Source organism: Vipera ursinii (genome assembly GCF_947247035.1).
Source record: "Vipera ursinii genome assembly, chromosome: 17".
Taxonomy (NCBI): domain Eukaryota; kingdom Metazoa; phylum Chordata; class Lepidosauria; order Squamata; family Viperidae; genus Vipera; species Vipera ursinii.
The window spans coordinates 153,021-170,112 of record NC_139530.1 but is presented as its reverse complement, the minus strand read 5'-3'; the positions used below and the strand labels follow the sequence as shown (position 1 = coordinate 170,112).

General features: G+C 44.6%; 1 protein-coding gene across 1 annotated transcript in view; it reads left to right on the top strand.

Moving 5' to 3' along the window:
* The window catches only part of DNAJC16 (DnaJ heat shock protein family (Hsp40) member C16), a 30,610-nt gene extending 14,706 nt beyond the window's left edge, over nt 1-15,904 (top strand). Inside the window, exons 16-17 of the mRNA XM_083375725.1 lie at nt 12,713-12,851; nt 13,435-15,904. The gene's annotated coding sequence lies outside the window, so the exon portion shown is untranslated. The remainder of the gene's footprint in view (nt 1-12,712; nt 12,852-13,434) is intronic.
* The last annotated feature ends 1,188 nt before the right edge of the window (nt 15,905-17,092 follow it).

The following is a 17,092-nucleotide window of genomic DNA, read 5'->3' as shown; positions in this document are numbered from 1 at the left end:
GACTTCCGGTCCTTTCTTTTTGATCATTCCCCTAACTTCCTTTCAGAGAGAGACATCTTCATGGTGGGCTTCCTATCCTTTCCACGATGGCCGTTTTCCGGTCCATTCTTCTTAGTCATCCTCCAACTTCCTTTCGCGGCGACTTTCTGGGCCCGGCGGACTTCACGTCCGATCAACGTTAGACCGTAGATTTAAAATGCCATTTAAAAGCATTACTTCTTTCGGCGGCCGCAATACCTGGTTTGGCCACAGGAGGGCACGGTTTCGCGCCCCATAGCATTAATATTGAGGCCGTCGTAAGCCTTTTGCCTAGGATGGGGACACCGAGAAGCGAAGCGACAAAGCGCAGAGCGTCCCCTTTTACAAAGTCATTTCTTCTCAGTCATCGCCCAAGTTCCTTTCGCGGCGACCTTGCGGGCACGGCGGAATTCGCGTCCGATCAACAAGTTAGTAGACCGTCCATTTAAAACGCTACTAAAAATATTTTTTTATTTTCGCGGCCGCAAGTCCCGCTTTGACGACAGGATGGCAGTTTTCCGTCCCATAACATTATCACCGAGACCACGGTAAACCTTTTCGAAGGCCTCAACGCCGCTATCGCTAAGGGACGGAAAACAGTGCCCTCCTGTGGTATACGCCGGCGTAGCAGCCACCAAAATAAATCAACCTTTCAAGTGGCGTTTTAAGATTATTATTCTCTATTAATCAAACCTTATCAATATTAGGTCCTCTTATTCTGCGCCTGTGTCTCAGCAAAAGGGTCACCCGTCCCCCTATTCATGTTAATAAGGCAGTAATAATAAAGAAACGTAATAACCTCAAAACGCTATTTAAAAAGGATTATTTCCTTCGGCGGCCGCAATACCCTGTTTTACCACAGGAGGGCACGGTTTTCCGTCCCATAGAATTATCATTGAGGACGTCGTAGGCCTTTTGCCTAGCATCGGGACTCCGATAAGCGAAACAACAAAGGGCAGAGCGTCCCCTTTCACAGAGACCTTCCCAGCAAGGCGCACTTCCTGTCCGTTTAAACTTACCGTCCCCCGGGCCTGTGGAAAAATTACCTTTCCATCATGGCTGACTTCCGTTCCGTTCTTCTTAATCATCCCACTAACTTCCGTTCCCAGTAAGGCGGACTTCCTGTCCTGTCAAATTTGCAGTCCCCCAGGCCCTATTGGTACGTCCTTCTTAATTATCCCACCAACTTCCGTTCCCATCATGGCGGACTTCCTGTCCGTTGAAATTTGCAGTCCCCCATGGCCTTCTGGTCCGTTCTTTTTTATCATCCCGCTAACTTCCGTTTCCATCATGGCCGACTTCCTGTCCGTTGAAATTTGCATTCCCCCAGGGCCTATTGGTACGTCCTTCTTAATTATCCCTCCAACTTCCGTTCCCATCATGGGGACTTCCTGTCCGTCAAATTTTCATTCCCCCAGGGCCTTTTTGTCCGTTCTTTTTTATCATCCCCACTTACTTCCGTTCTTAGCATGGCGGACTTCCTGTCCGTTGAAATTTGCAGTCCCCCAAAGCCTTTTAGTCCGTTCTTAATCATTCCCCCCCCACTTCAATTGTGCTTAATGGGGTTTTATGTCGGTTAATTGTTATTAATGGGGGTTAATGGGATTAATAATGGTCAATTGTTGTTAATAAGGTTTAATAGGACTAATAGTGGTCAATGGGGGTTAATGGTTGTTAATGGCGGTTAATGGGTTTTAATGGAGTAAATTGTGATTCAATGGGGGTTAATGCACTTAATGGTGGTTTATGGGGGTCAATGGTGGTTTATGGGCATTAATGGGGGTTAATGTGTGTTAATTGTCGTTAATGCAGTTAATGTGGGTTAATGGTGGCTTAAGGCGGTTAATGGTGGTTAATGAAGGTTAATGGGGGCTAATGTGTGTTAATGAAGTTAATGGGGGTCAATGGTGGTTTATGGGGGTTAATGGTGGCTAATGAAGGTTAATGGGGGTTATTGGGTGTTAATGAAGTTAATGGGTGTCAATGGTGGTTTATGGTGGTTAATGAAGGTTAATGGGGGTCAATGGTGGTTTATGTGGGTTAATGGTGGTTAATGAAGGTTAATGGGGCTAATGGGTGTTAATGAAGTTAAAGGGGGTCAATGGTGGTTTATGGGGGTTAATTGTGGTTACTGAAGGTTAATGGTGGTTAAAGGGTGTTAGTGCAGTTAATGGAGGTCAATGGTGCTTTATGGGGATTAATGGGGATTAATGCAGTTAATGTGGGTCAATGGTGGTTTAAGGGGGTTAATGGTGGTTAATGGGTGTTAATGAAGTTAATATGGGTCAATGGTGGTTTATGGGGGTTAATGGGTGTTAATGAAGGTTAATGGGGGTCAATTGTGGTTTATGGGTTTAATGGTGGTTAATGAAGGTTAATGGGGTTAATGGGTGTTAATGCACTTAATGGGGGTCAATGGTGGCTTATGGGGGTTAATGGGTGTTAATGAAGTTAATGGGGGTTAATGGTGGTTTATGGGGGTTGATGGTGGTTAATGAAGGTTAATGGGGTTAATAGGTGTTAGTGCAGTTAATGGTGGTCAATGGTGGTTTATGGGGGTTAATGGAGGTTAATGAAGGTTACTGGGGGTTAATGGGTGTTAATGCACTTAATGGGTGTCAATGGTTGTTTATGGGGGTTAATGGTGGTTAATGAAGGTTACTGGGGGTTAATGGGTGTTAATGCACTTAATGGGTGTCAATGGTTGTTTATGGGGGTTAATGGTGGTTAATGAAGGTTAATGGGGGTTAATAGGCTTTAGTGCAGTTAATGGGGGTCAATGGTGGTTTATGGGGGTTAATGGGTTTTAATGAAGTTAATGGGGGTCAAGGGTGGTTTAAGGGGGTTAATGGGGGTTAATGTGTGTTAATGTGTGTTAATGAAGTTAATGGGGGTCAATGGTGGTTTATGCGGGTTAATGGTGGCTAATGAAGGTTAATGGGGGTTAATGGGTGTTAATGAAGTTAATGGGGGTCAATGGTGGTTTATGGGGGTTAATGGTGGTTACTGAAGGTTAATGGGGGTTAATAGGTGTCAGTGCAGTCAATGGGGGTCAATGGTGGTTTATGGGGGTTATTGGGGGTTAATGAAGGTTACTGGGGGTTAATGGGTGTTAATGCACTTAATGGGTGTCAATGGTTGTTTATGGGGGTCAAGGGTGGTTTATGGGGGTTAATAGGCTTTAGTGCAGTTAATGGGGGTCAATGGTGGTTTATGGGGGTTAATGGATTTTAATGAAGTTAATGGGGGTCAAGGGTGGTTTATGGGGGTTAATGGGTTTTAATGAAGTTAATGGGGGTCAAGTGTGGTTTATGCGGGTTAATGGTGGCTAATGAAGGTTAATGGGGGTTAATGGGTGTTAATGAAGTTAATGGGGGTCAATGGTGGTTTATGGGGTTTAATGGTGGTTACTGAAGGTTAATGGGGGTTAATAGGTGTCAGTGCAGTTAATGGGGGTCAATGGTGGTTTATGGGGGTTATTGGGGGTTAATGAAGGTTACTGGGGGTTAATGGGTGTTAAAGCACTTAATGGGGGTCAATGGTGGTTTATGGGGGTTAATGGGTGTTAATGAAGTTAATGTGGGTCAATGGTGGTTTATGGGGGTTAATGGTGGTTAATGAAGGTTACTGGGGTTAATGGGTGTTAATGCACTTAATGAGGGTCAATGGTGGTTTATGGGGATTAATGGGTTTTAATGAAGTTAATGGCGGTCAAGGGTGGTTTATGGGGGTTAATGGTGCTTTATGGGGGTTAATTGTGGTTAATGAACGTTAATGGGTGTTAATGGGTGTTAATGAAGTTAATGTTTAATCCCTTTAAACAAATGTAATTAGTTTTACCCCCTTATCCTGAGTCTGTCTACGGCATTTAGAAAGTTTTCTTTGAAGGTAAACAGGCTTAATTTAAAGCTAAAGATTTTTGCAATTGCAGGAGCCTTTCAGGCTCAGGTTGCAAAATTGTGACTTGTGACATGTGACACACCTGAGGCAGCCTAAAGAGAAAAAAACGGAGTTTATGTGTTTATTTTTTGAGCCTTTACCTTCTTAATACTATTTAATTCTGTGCCTGTGTCTCAGCCATCTGTCACCGTATTAATATCAATAATGCATTATTATTAATATTAACATTAATAAGGCGTTAATAATAAAGATGGAGAATAATAACCTTAAAATCCTATTTAAAAGGTGTATTTCTTTTTGGCGGTCGCAATAACCGGTTTGACCACAGTAGGGCACGCTTTTCCGTCCAATCGCATTAGTTACTGATGCCCCCGTAGGCCTTTTACCTAGGATCGGGACAGCGAGAAGCGAAGCCCCAAATCGCAGAGCGTCAGCCAAAGCGTCGCCGCTCTACCCTTCTCCGAAAAGGACGAGCCGCTCCCGTCGGCCTTCTGCGCACGTGCGCCGTCTCGTTCCTCCCGTGTAATCTCTGAGAGACGTAGGGCCGGCGTACTTCCTGTCCGTCGATATCGGCAGTCCCCAATGAGTTTTGAAATAGGACCTTTCTATCACGGCTGCCTTCCGGTCCTTCCGTTTTTGATTTTTCTCCTAACTTCCTTTCAGAGAGAGACTTCGGTACGGTGGGCTTCCTGTCCGATGAAATCCATCGTCCCCCAGGGCCTTTGAAAAACCACCTTTCCATCCCATAGCATTAGCACGGAGGCCATCGTAGGCCTTTTCGAAGGCCTCAATTCAGCTGTCGCGAACGGAAGCAAAACAGTGCCCTCCTGTGGTATACGCCGGCGTAGCAGCCACCAAAATAAATCAACCTTTCAAGTGTCGTTTTAAGATTATTATTCTCTATTAATCAAACCTTATCAATATTAGGTCCTCTTATTCTGCGCCTGTGTCTCAGCAAAAGGGTCACCCGTCCCCCTATTCATGTTAATAAGGCGGTAATAATAAAGAAACGTAATAACCTCAAAACGCTATTTAAAAAGGATTATTTCCTTCGGCGGCCGCAATACCCTGTTTTACCACAGGAGGGCACGGTTTTCCGTCCCATAGAATTATCATTGAGGACGTCGTAGGCCTTTTGCCTAGCATCGGGACTCCGATAAGCGAAACAACAAAGTGCAGAGCGTCCCCTTTCACAGAGACCTTCCCAGCAAGGCGCACTTCCTGTCCGTTTAAACTTACCGTCCCCCGGGCCTGTGGAAAAATTACCTTTCCATCATGGCTGACTTCCGTTCCGTTTTTCTTAATCATCCCACTAACTTCCGTTCCCAGTAAGGCGGACTTCCTGTCCTGTCAAATTTGCAGTCCCCCAGGCCCTATTGGTACGTCCTTCTTAATTATCCCTCCAACTTCCGTTCCCATCATGGCGGACTTCCTGTCCGTTGAAATTTGCAGTCCCCCATGGCCTTCTGGTCCGTTCTTTTTTATCATCCCGCTAACTTCCGTTTCCATCATGGCCGACTTCCTGTCCGTTGAAATTTGCATTCCCCCAGGGCCTATTGGTACGTCCTTCTTAATTATCCCTCCAACTTCCGTTCCCATCATGGGGACTTCCTGTCCGTCAAATTTTCATTCCCCCAGGGCCTATTGGTACGTCCTTCTTAATTATCCCTCCCACTTCCGTTTCCATCATGGCCGACTTCCTGTCCGTTGAAATTTGCAGTCCCCAGGGCCTTCTGGTCCGTCCTTTTTTATCATCCCACTAACTTCCGTTTCCATCATGGCTGACTTCCTGTCCGTTCAAATTTGCAGTCCCCCAGGGCCTATTGGTACGTCCTTCTTAATTATCCCTCCACCTTCCGTTCCCATCATGGGGACTTCCTGTCCGTCAAATTTTCATTCCCCCAGGGCCTTTTTGTCCGTTCTTTTTTATCATCCCCGCTTACTTCCGTTCTTAGCATGGCGGACTTCCTGTCCGTTGAAATTTGCAGTCCCCCAAAGCCTTTTGGTCCGTTCTTAATCATTCCCCCCCCACTTCAATTGTGCTTAATGGGGTTTTATGTTGGTTAATTGTTATTAATGGGGGTTAATGGATTAATAAGGGTCAATTGTTGTTAATGGGGTTTAATAGGACTAATAGTGGTCAATGGGGGTTAATGGTTGTTAATGGCGGTTAATGGGTTTTAATGGAGTAAATTGCGATTCAATGGGGGTTAATGCACTTAATGGTGGTTTATGGGGGTCAATGGTGGTTTATGGGCATTAATGGGGGTTGATGGGTGTTAATTGTGGTTAATGCAGTTAATGTGGGTTAATGGTGGCTTAAGGCGGTTAATGGTGGTTAATGAAGGTTAATGGGGGCTAATGTGTGTTAATGAAGTTAATGGGGGTCAATAGTGGTTTATGGGGGTTAATGGTGGCTAATGAAGGTTAATGGGGGTTAATGGGTGTTAATGAAGTTAATGGGTGTCAATTGTGGTTTATGGTGGTTAATGAAGGTTAATGGGGGTTAATGTGTGTTAATGAAGTTAATGGGTGTCAATTGTGGTTTATGGTGGTTAATGAAGGTTAATGGGGGTTAATGTGTGTTAATGAAGTTAATGGGTGTCAATTGTGGTTTATGGTGGTTAATGAAGGTTAATGGGGGTCAATGGTGGTTTATGTGGGTTAATGGTGGTTAATGAAGGTTAATGGGGGCTAATGGGTGTTAATGAAGGTAAAGGGGGTCAATGGTGGTTTATGGGGGTTAATTGTGGTTACTGAAGGTTAATGGTGGTTAATGGGTGTTAGTGCAGTTAATGGAGGTCAATGGTGGTTTATGGGGGTTAATGGGGGTTAATGCAGTTAATGTGGGTCAATGGTGGTTAATGAAGGTTAATGGTGGTTAATGGGTGTTAATGAAGGTTAATGGGGGTCAATTGTGGTTTATGGGGGTTAATGGTGGTTAATGAAGGTTAATGGGGTTAATGGGTGTTAATGCACTTAATGGGGGTCAATGGAGGCTTATGGGGGTTAATGGGTGTTAATGAAGTTAATGGGGGTTAATGGTGGTTTATGGGGGTTGATGGTGGTTAATGAAGGTTAATGGGGGTTAATAGGCTTTAGTGCAGTTAATGGGGGTCAATGGTGGTTTATGGGGGTTAATGGGTTTTAATGAAGTTAATGGGGTTCAAGGGTGGTTTAAGGGGGTTAATGGGGGTTAATGGGGGTTAATGTGTGTTAATGTGTGTTAATGAAGTTAATGGGGGTCAATGGTGGTTTATGCGGGTTAATGGTGGCTAATGAAGGTTAATGGGGTTTAATGGGTGTTAATGAAGTTAATGGGGGTCAATGGTGGTTTATGCGGGATAATGGTGGCTAATGAAGCTTAATGGGGTTTAATGGGTGTTAATGAAGTTAATGGGGGTCAATGGTGGTTTATGGGGGTTAATGGTGGTTACTGAAGGTTAATGGGGGTTAATAGGTGTCAGTGCAGTCAATGGGGGTCAATGGTGGTTTATGGGGGTTATTGGAGGTTAATGAAGGTTACTGGGGGTTAATGGGTGTTAATGCACTTAATGGGTGTCAATGTTTGTTTATGGGGGTTAATGGTGGTTAATGAAGGTTAATGGGGGTTAATAGGTTTTTGTGCAGTTAATGGGGGTCAATGGTGGTTTATGGGGGTTAATGGATTTTAATGAAGTTAATGGGGGTCAAGGGTGGTTTAAGGGGGTTAATGGGGGTTAATGTGGGTTAATGTGTGTTAATGAAGTTAATGGGGGTCAATGGTGGTTTATGCGGGTTAATGGTGGCTAATGAAGGTTAATGGGGGTTAATGGGTGTCAGTGCAGTTAATGGGGGTCAATGGTGGTTTATGGGGGTTATTGGGGGTTAGTGAAGGTTACTGGGGGTTAATGGGTGTTAATGCACTTAATGGGGGTCAATGGTGGTTTATGGGGGTTAATGGGTGTTAATGAAGTTAATGTGGGTCAATGGTGGTTTATGGGGGTTAATGGTGGTTAATGAAGGTTACTGGGGGTTAATGGGTGTTAATGCACTTAATGAGGGTCAATGGTGGTTTATGGGGGTTAATGGTGGTTTATGGGGGTTAATTGTGGTTAATGAACGTTAATGGGTGTTAATGTGTGTTAATGAAGTTAATGGGGGTCAACGGTGGTTTACGGGGTTAGGGTTTTAGTAATGACTTTGTTTGCATCTGGGTGTTTATGTTTATATTTGATGTTTGTAAAGGATATCCCTTTGAGATATCTATATTAATGTACATTGAATATTAAATTTCTAATTGAAATAAATTGTGTACTTTTTATTAAGAAATGATAAATATAAATTGATATAAAAATACATATAATTTATTTTGAAAATGTATATAACATATTGGTGCCTTAAAGGTTTATAATGGAATTTATTGATTTGTTTGCCATCCATCTAACTTTGTAGAACTTTGCGCAAAGCAAGTCAGGGTTAGGAAGGACAGGAGATTCCTCCCTTTCCTCTCCAGGTTGCAGTGTGCGGGGAAGCCCGCCCACCGCCCAGAGGTAAAAGAAATGAAAAGCAGGTCTCTGCGGGCAACAGGAGACTCGGGTCTTTGCAGAGTCCAGCTTGCAATTTTGCTAACTTCCTCAATCACAGCTGCACCGACTGAGGTAGCAGTCCCTTGGGTGAGGAGGAAGGGTAAGAGGCCCGTCCTACAAAGGCCTGCAGGCCGAAAGGCAGTGGAGAAAGAAGGTTACATTCCCTGGATTTGCAGCCTAGAGCCTCCCCCGGACGGGTGACCTGCCCTGCCGTGGCTGTTAAGAAGGAACTCAGGAAAACAGATAAGTTGTCCTTGAGGATTTTTTTTTTCTTTTTTGCCGTTTCAGCAAGGTTAAGGCTTTTCCTTTTAAGGAGTCGGGGATGGAAATTGAGTAAGGTTGGGAGCCGAGTTGGGAGCAAGAGGCAGCGGGAAACACGGTGGGAGGTTTCGACGGCCACCACTCTCAATATTGCAGTTTTGGTGGGAAATAGCAGGAGGGACCTTTTCAAGGGCCTTCCCAGGAGCAGAGCTCGGCAGTCTACCGGGAAGTGCCCTTTCTGGCGTGCCTGGCAGGCCGTGCAGCAGAATCTTCGGATGGTGCTCGCGGGCCCCAGTTTGCAGGTATTTAGAGACAAGATAAGAAGGCATGTCCTTTGGCGAACTTTTGATTTCTGAACAATCCTCTTGTGTAATTATAAGACCGATTTCAATGGCATTAATGTTTATAGATTACAACGTTAGTGTTTTTTGTGAAGAACTTTGACGGTAGAAGAAACAAAAGCTGCCTAGATAAAAAATAACTTAGAAACAAATGTAAAACTCTAAATCAAATTTTGCAAATCATTAGGCTTAATTGCTGTCCACACTTTTAAAATAAAACAATACAGAAGCATAACTGTAACGGTGCCTGCCTGCAACAGCAGTACTTTTCTTTTTAAATCAAGTGAAATTCAGAGCAACATTATGCCACTGAAATTAGTTCAAATTAAGCATCAGTATAGGTTTCAGGTCGTAGCTCAGTCCAAGAGATGCACAATTACCCTATTCTTAAATCTTCTGAGATTCTTTTGGCAGCCACCAAAAGAAATAAATCTTTTAAATGGCATTTTAAGGTTATTCCTTATTATTTAAACTTTAATAATATTAATAGGGCATCGTAGTCCTCCTTAACTTTGTTTAAGGCTTTTGAAGCAGGACTCCGTCTGTGCCTGTGTTGCAGCAAACGGACCTCCCGTTGCCCTATTAATAATAAGTTGTTAATAATAAAGATACAGAAAAATAACCTTAAAATGTCATTAAAAAGGTTTATTAATTGTGACTGGAACACAGGACGGCACTATTTTCAGTCCCCCAAGGAGTACAGAACAGGCACAGAAGAAGGAATCCTGCTTCAAAAGCCTTTAAAAGGTTTCTTTCTTTTGGTGGCTGCTGCAATATATGCTTTGACAGTCTCCCGTCCCATAGCATTAGCAATCGTGGGCATCGTAGTACGCCTTTTAGATGGCCTCAGTGCTATCTCTAAGGGACAGAAAAACGTGTTCTCCGTTGGTCCAAGCGGGTACGGCAGCCACCAAATGGAATAAATCTTTTAAATGGCATTGTAAGATTATTAACAGAACCTTATTAATACTATTTAATTCTGTGCCTGTGTCTCAGCCATCTGTCACCGTATTAATATCAATAGTGCATTATTATCAATATTAACATTAATAAGGCGTTAATAATAAAGATGGAGAATAATAACCTTAAAATCCTATTTAAAAGGTGTATTTCTTTTTGGCGGTCGCAATACCCGGTTTGACCACAGGAGGGCACGCTTTTCAGTCCCATCGCATTAGTATCGATGCCCCCGTAGGCCTTTTGCCTAGGATCGGGATACCGAGAAGCGAAGCACCAAAGCGCAGAGCGTCAGCCAAATCGTCGCCGCTCTACCCTTCTCCGAAAAGGACGAGCCGCTCCGTTCGGCCTTTTGCAATGTGCGACATCTCGTTCCTCCCGTGTAATGTCCGAGAGACCTTCTCGGCCCGGCGAACTTCCTGTCCGTCGATATCGGCAGTCCCCCAAGACTTTTGAAATAGGACATATCTATCACGCCTGACTTCCGGTCCTTCCGTTTTTGATCATTCCCCTAACTTCCTTTCAGAGAGAGACTTCGGCATGGTGGGCTTCCTGTCCGATGAAATCCGTCGTCTCCCAGGGCCTTTGAAAAACCACCTTTCTATTCAATAGCATTAGCATGGAGGCCATCGTAGGCCTTTTCTAAGTTATTACTAATAATGATAGAGAAAAATAACCTTAAACGCCATTAAAAAAGGTTTCTTTTTCGGCGGCCGCAATACCCGGTTTGACCACAGGAGGGCACGCTTTTGCATCCCATAGCATTAGTATTGATGCCCCCGTAGGCCTTTTGCCTAGGTTGGAAACACCGAGAAGCGAAGCACCAAAGCGCAGAGCGCCAGCAAAGGGGTTGCCGCTCTATACTTCCTCGAGAAGGATGAGCCGCTCCCGTCGGCCTTCTGCGCATGTGCGCCGTCTCGTTCCTCCCGTGTAATCTTCGAGAGAACTTCTCGGCCCGGCTGACTTCCTGTCCGTCGATATCGGCCGTCCCCCAGGACTTTTGAAATAGGTCCCTCCATGACGGCTGACTTCCGGTCCTTTTTGATCATTCCCCTAACTTCCTTTCAGAGAGAGACATCTTCATGGTGGGCTTCCTGTCCTTTCCACGATGGCCGTTTTCCGGTCCATTCTTCTTAGTCATCCTCCAACTTCCTTTCGCGGCGACTTTCTGGGCCCGGCGGACTTCACATCCGATCAACGTTAGACCGTAGATTTAAAATGCCATTTAAAAGGTTTATTTCTTTCGGCGTCCGCAATACCGGGTTTGACCACAGGAGGGCACGGTTTCGCGACCCATAAAATTAATATTGAGGCCGTCGTAGGCCTTTTGCCTAGGATGGGGACACCGAGAAGCGAAGGCACAAAGCGCAGAGCGTCCCCTTTTACAAAGACCTCGAAATGGCCGACTTCCTGTCCGTTCCTTTTAGTCTTCCCGGCCAACTTCCTTTCGCTGCGACTTTCTCGCCATGGCGGACTTCTTGTTAGCTCAGCCGCGCCTTCTGTTGTGCTGCAAAGATCGCGGAGCTCCTTTTTAGAGCCGGGGCCGGCACTCAAGGTATTTTGGCGTCCGGGTCCGGAATGGCGTTCCGTCCCGTCTCGGGGGTCTCCTCGAAGGCTGTCAAGCAAGGCAGCCGTTTGATGGTGTTTTCCCAGTGCCCCACTCCCGGATGTAGAAGAACGAGCGGTATGGCACTTCTCTGTATAAGGTCTTAATAGGTTCCTCTTAAAAGTGTACCCCGCTGACCCCCGTCCACCAAACGAAGATGTTTTCATTCAAGAATATTTTTGCTTGACCTGCCCTGCTATTTCTTTAAGGAGATTGTACGTACGTACGTTTCTTTTTAATAATAATAATAATAGTTTCTTTTTAATAATAATAATTAATAATAATAATAATAATAATAATAATAATAATAATAATAATAATAATAATAATAGGAAGGGACCTTGGAGGTCATCTAGTCCAATCCCCTGCTTAGGCAGAACTTACAGAACCACAGAGTTTGAAGGGACCCTGGTGGTCATCTAGTCCACCCCCATGCTCAGGAAACCCTATACCATTTTAGATAAACGGCTGCCCAGTCTCTTCTTAAAAACATCCAGTTTTTGAGCATTCACCACTTCTGGAGGCAGGTTGTTCCACTGGTTAATTGTTCTAACTGTCAGGAAGTTTCTCTTTAGTTCTAGGTTTTTGGGTTGAAGCACATCATCACATTTCACGTCATAAAGTGGAAATCGGAGCAAAATTATGCCACTGAAATTAGTTCAAATTAATCATCAGGTTAAGTTTCATGTGGAAACTCAGTTAAGAGCCGCTCTCCAGGGTCCTGTCACAGAGTCCGGTAGGTATGCAGAGAAGGCCTTTCCTAGGGGCCGATGCTTTACTTTCTGGCCGGGGGTGGGTGGGAGTCAGAAATGACCTCCAGGGCCCTCTTAGCAGCAGAATCCAAAACAGAAAGGTGGACACGAGACAGGCAAACAGGTAGCTTTGCAGCAAGCAGGTGGCATAAGAAAACCCAGGGTGTTTCTGATAGTATTTTGGGTCCTATTGAGTCAGCACTGTTTTTCCGAGCGTAGGGGCAACTTCAGTAGCTATTTTGCATTTGTCTTTAGCCCTTTTTTGGGCAAAAAGCAGTCTGTGTAACACTTGTTGCTCCCACTTTCTAGAACTAGGCCGCTCAGTTGATGCAGGCATGGAGCTCTTCTGCGAAGACCTTTGATCAGCCTGCCCCTTGGAAAGTTAAACGCCAAGGTGACCACCCTATCCTTTCGGCCACGGGGGACAGCGAGAGGTTGGAGTTTAGAGGTAAGGAGCCGGTGTTTTGTGTTACGTGCCTACGGTCCGCTCTGATCTTCTCAGCAGCACTCTCCATCGCTTCTGGCTCTGCCAATGCTGTAACGATCTATTTTGTTCTTGAGATATAATGTGGCATCTGTGTTTTTCACAGAGGGAGTAACAAACTTTCCAGGCCCCTGCCGATACTTTCTTTAAAATCAAACATTTGACTTTTAAAATACCGCCACAATGTTGTTACGCTCTGCCAGATTTTGTCTACGCTAGTTAGTAGCAGAATATCCACAGAGACCCTTATTGACTGAAAAGCAGTCCGGTAGCAGTTAGCCAGAGGGCTGCTCTGTAGTCACAGAGAGCCTCGTGAGTCACAGGGAAGCCCATCCTCTACGAGAAGGAAGAAAGAGGAAAGATGTTTTGCTAAAAAGAAAACAAAACAATAAATAAATTGTAAGCTTTTAAACAACTCTATATTCTCCCCAACTGGACTTTTTTCACCCGCAGTCTCAGTTTGAGGCTCTGGTGTCTCAGTTTGCCTTTCCAATCCACAAGCAAAAAATTTAAACGAGATGATCTCCTAATTCACTTCTCTTAACAGACAGAAGAGGAGTCGCTTCACCCACACGGCCTAGAGAGGAAGGAAAACATCTATTGCCCGATCGGTCCTGTCCTCGCCAACGTGGTTGGCCTCGGGAAGGTTCGTTCAACCAGCCTTCGACAGACCATCCACGGAAGACTTCAGGGGCTTCCTAGATCACGGTAGCCCCAGCATTCGGTCTCGGCTTAACACGAGGCGTACACCAGGCCGGTGCGGCCGATTCAGGAAACCACAAATTCCCACTCGGGTCAACGCGTGAAACCTGTTCGTTCAGGCAAACTGCCGCCCTCGCTACTGCCGGGCAGGCCTCCTCGCCTGCGCCCTGGAGGCCAAGCCCTTCTGCCTCCCGGGATGCAGACTTGCTGCAGCTGTGCCTTTTTGTCTCCAAGCAGGTGGGTTCTTTTGTTCCGCTTTGATCTGCTCTGCTTTCCTCAACCCATTTTTTGCTGCTTTCATCTCCTGCCTTCTCTGTAAATCTATGTGAAAGCTGATGAGAAGTAAAGTTTTAGTATTTACCGAGAAAAAAATATTGTTATATGTATAGTCACGTGCTGCAGCTGTAGATGGAGAAATAAGTCTGTGGAGCCAGCGTGAGAGGATGGGGTTCGGTCTTTGTGGAAACCGAGTCGGTGGAAAGATCTGAAGAGACTCTAAAAGTACCAGCCGTCCGCAGGGAATATAAATCCTTCCATTCCCCACTCTCTAATCAGAGGCGAAGCGGGTTTTCAGACGAGAGGCGAAACATCTTCAGAAATGAACGGGATTCCGTTCGCGTCTGGAAAAACGATCTTTGGGATAACCACGACTCGGACGACTGAAACATACAAAGAAACCATTTGAAAATATTAAACACGGAACATATCGCTAGGGAACAAAAAAATCATTTTTAATGAGAAAAGTACATTTGTGGAAAGTAAGCCTACATAGCACATAGATATATCTTAAGAAGGTAAAATATGACGTCTCATTCCAAATCCTATTTTGTATAATATATAGGAGTCAAAATAACATTAAATAATTAGATTGAAAAATCAAACCAGGAGTACTTTAATTTTTATTTTATCGATATAATTAAAGCCTAAAGGCGAGGATCTGTAGAAAAGGCAACAACAAACCAATATCGGGCGAAGACGCATTTGTCTGCATTCTGCAACGGCCAAGCATTAAAATTAATTTATTCATATTCTAAAGATAAGCAGGGAATTTTCAGAAAAAGACAATTGCTTGCGTGTGGAAGGGTCAGTCTGAATTTGCATTCCCACATGCGTAAGAACGCACACACAACCAGAATAATTTAAAATAGTCAAACGGTCACAAATCTACCATTCTAAACGAAGACGCGTTAGGAAGCCTTCCTTTTAAAAAGAAACCTTACTTCAACTTCCCGTTTTACGTAAGCTCCCCAGGGTTTCCATCCCAATTATCGATCAGGTCCACGCTTCTCAAAATTTAGCAATTCTGCTAGTACCCGCTATTTCCCATATCGTTAACCAGTAATTTCCTGGGAAATTAACAAGGACGCAACAAAACGTTTTTTGCATAGCAAGATAACTTTCCGAATCCTTCCGTCAAAAAATAAATACATTAAAAATATAAAAAAAACCTTTTTAACTGCATTTTTAAATCATTATATATTATTAAAATTATTAATATTAACAGGCCAACGTAAGGCTTAATTCGCTTTAAGGCTTCTGAAGAAGGATTTGTTCTTCCTCGCCTGCGTTGCAGCAAACGGGTTCCGTTTTAACATTAATATTAATAATGAGGCGTTAATATTCATATGTAATAATAAAGCATTAATAAAAAGGAGAAGTTAAAACGCCATTAAAAAGGATTTTTTGTTTCGGCGGCAGCAATACCCCGTTTGACCACAGGAGGGCACCGTTTTCCGTCCCACACCATTAACATAGAGGTCTTTCGCCTAAGATCGGGACACCGAGAAGAGAAGCCCCAAAAAGCGCAGAGCGTCAGCCAAAGCGTCACCATTCTACGCGTCAGCCGGCTCGTTCTTCACGAATAATCTCCGAGAGACCTTCTGTGCCCGACGCACTTCCTGTTCGTCGATATCGGCCGTCCTCCACTTCTTTGAAATAGGACCTTTCCATCACGGCCGACTTGCGGTCATTTCTTCTTAGTCATCGCCCAAGTTCCTTTCGCGGCGACCTTGCGGGCACGGCGGAATTCACGTCCGATCAACAAGTTAGTAGACCGTCCATTTAAAACGCTACTAAAAATATTTTTTTTATTTTCGCGGCCGCAACTCCCGCTTTGACGACAGGATGGCAGTTTTCCGTCCCAAAACATTATCACCGAGACCACGGTAAACCTTTTCGAAGGCCTTAACGCCGCTATCGCTAAGGGACGGAAAACAGTGCCCTCCTGTGGTATACGCCGGCGTAGCAGCCACCAAAATAAATCAACCTTTCAAGTGGCGTTTTAAGATTATTATTCTCTATTAATCAAACCTTATCAATATTTGGTCCTCTTATTCTGCGCCTGTGTCTCAGTAAAAGGGTCACCCGTCCCCCTATTCATGTTAATAAGGCGGTAATAATAAAGAAAGGTAATAACCTCAAAACGCCGTTTAAAAAGGATTATTTCCTTCGGAGGCCGCAATACCCGGTTTTACCACAGGAGGGCACGGTTTTCCGTCCCATAGAATTATCATAGAGGACGTCGTAGGCCTTTTGCCTAGCATCGGGACTCCGATAAGCGAAACAACAAAGGGCAGAGCGTCCCCTTTCACAGAGCATGGCGCACTTCCTGTCCGTCCCCCTGGGCCTGTGAAAAATTACCTTTCCATCATGGCTGACTTCCGTTCCGTTCTTCTTAATCATTCCCCTAACTTCCGTTCCCAGGATGGCGGACTTCCTGTCCGGTCAAATTTGCAGTTCCCCAGGCCCTATTGGTACGTACTTCTTAATTATCCCTCCAACTTCCGTTCCCATCATGGCGGACTTCCTGTCCGTTGAAATTTGCAGTCCCCCAGGGCCTATTGGTACGTCCTTCTTAATTATCCCTTCAACTTCCGTTCCCATCATGGGGACTTCCTGTCCGTCAAATTTGCAGTCCCCCAGAGCCTTTTGGTCCGTTCTTTTTAATTATCCCTCCAACTTCCGTTCCCGTCATAAAGACTTCCTGTCCGTCAAATTTGCAGTCCCCCAGGGCCTGCTGGTCCGTCCTTCTTTATCATCCCTCTAACTTCCGTTTCCATCATGGCCGAATTCCTGTCCGTCAAATTTGCAGTCCCCCAGGGCCTATTGGTACGTCCTTCTTAATTATCCCTCCAGCTTCCGTTTCCATCATGGGGACTTCCTGTCCGTCAAATTTGCAGTCCCCCAGGGCCTTTTGGTCCGTTCTTTTTTATCATCCCCGCTTACTTCCGTTCTCAGCATGGCGGACTTCCTGTCCGTTCAAATTTGCAGTCCCCCAGGGCCTTTTGGTCCGTCCTTCTTAATCATCCCCCCCACTTCAATTGTGCTTAATGGGGTTTAATGTGGGTTGTTATTGATGGGAGTTAATGGATTAATAATGGTCAATTGTTGTTAATGGGGTTTAATAGGACTAATAGTGGTCAATGGGGGTTAATGGTTGTTAATGGTGGTTAATGGGTTTTAATGGAGTAAATTGCGAGTCAATGGGGGTTAATGCACTTAAT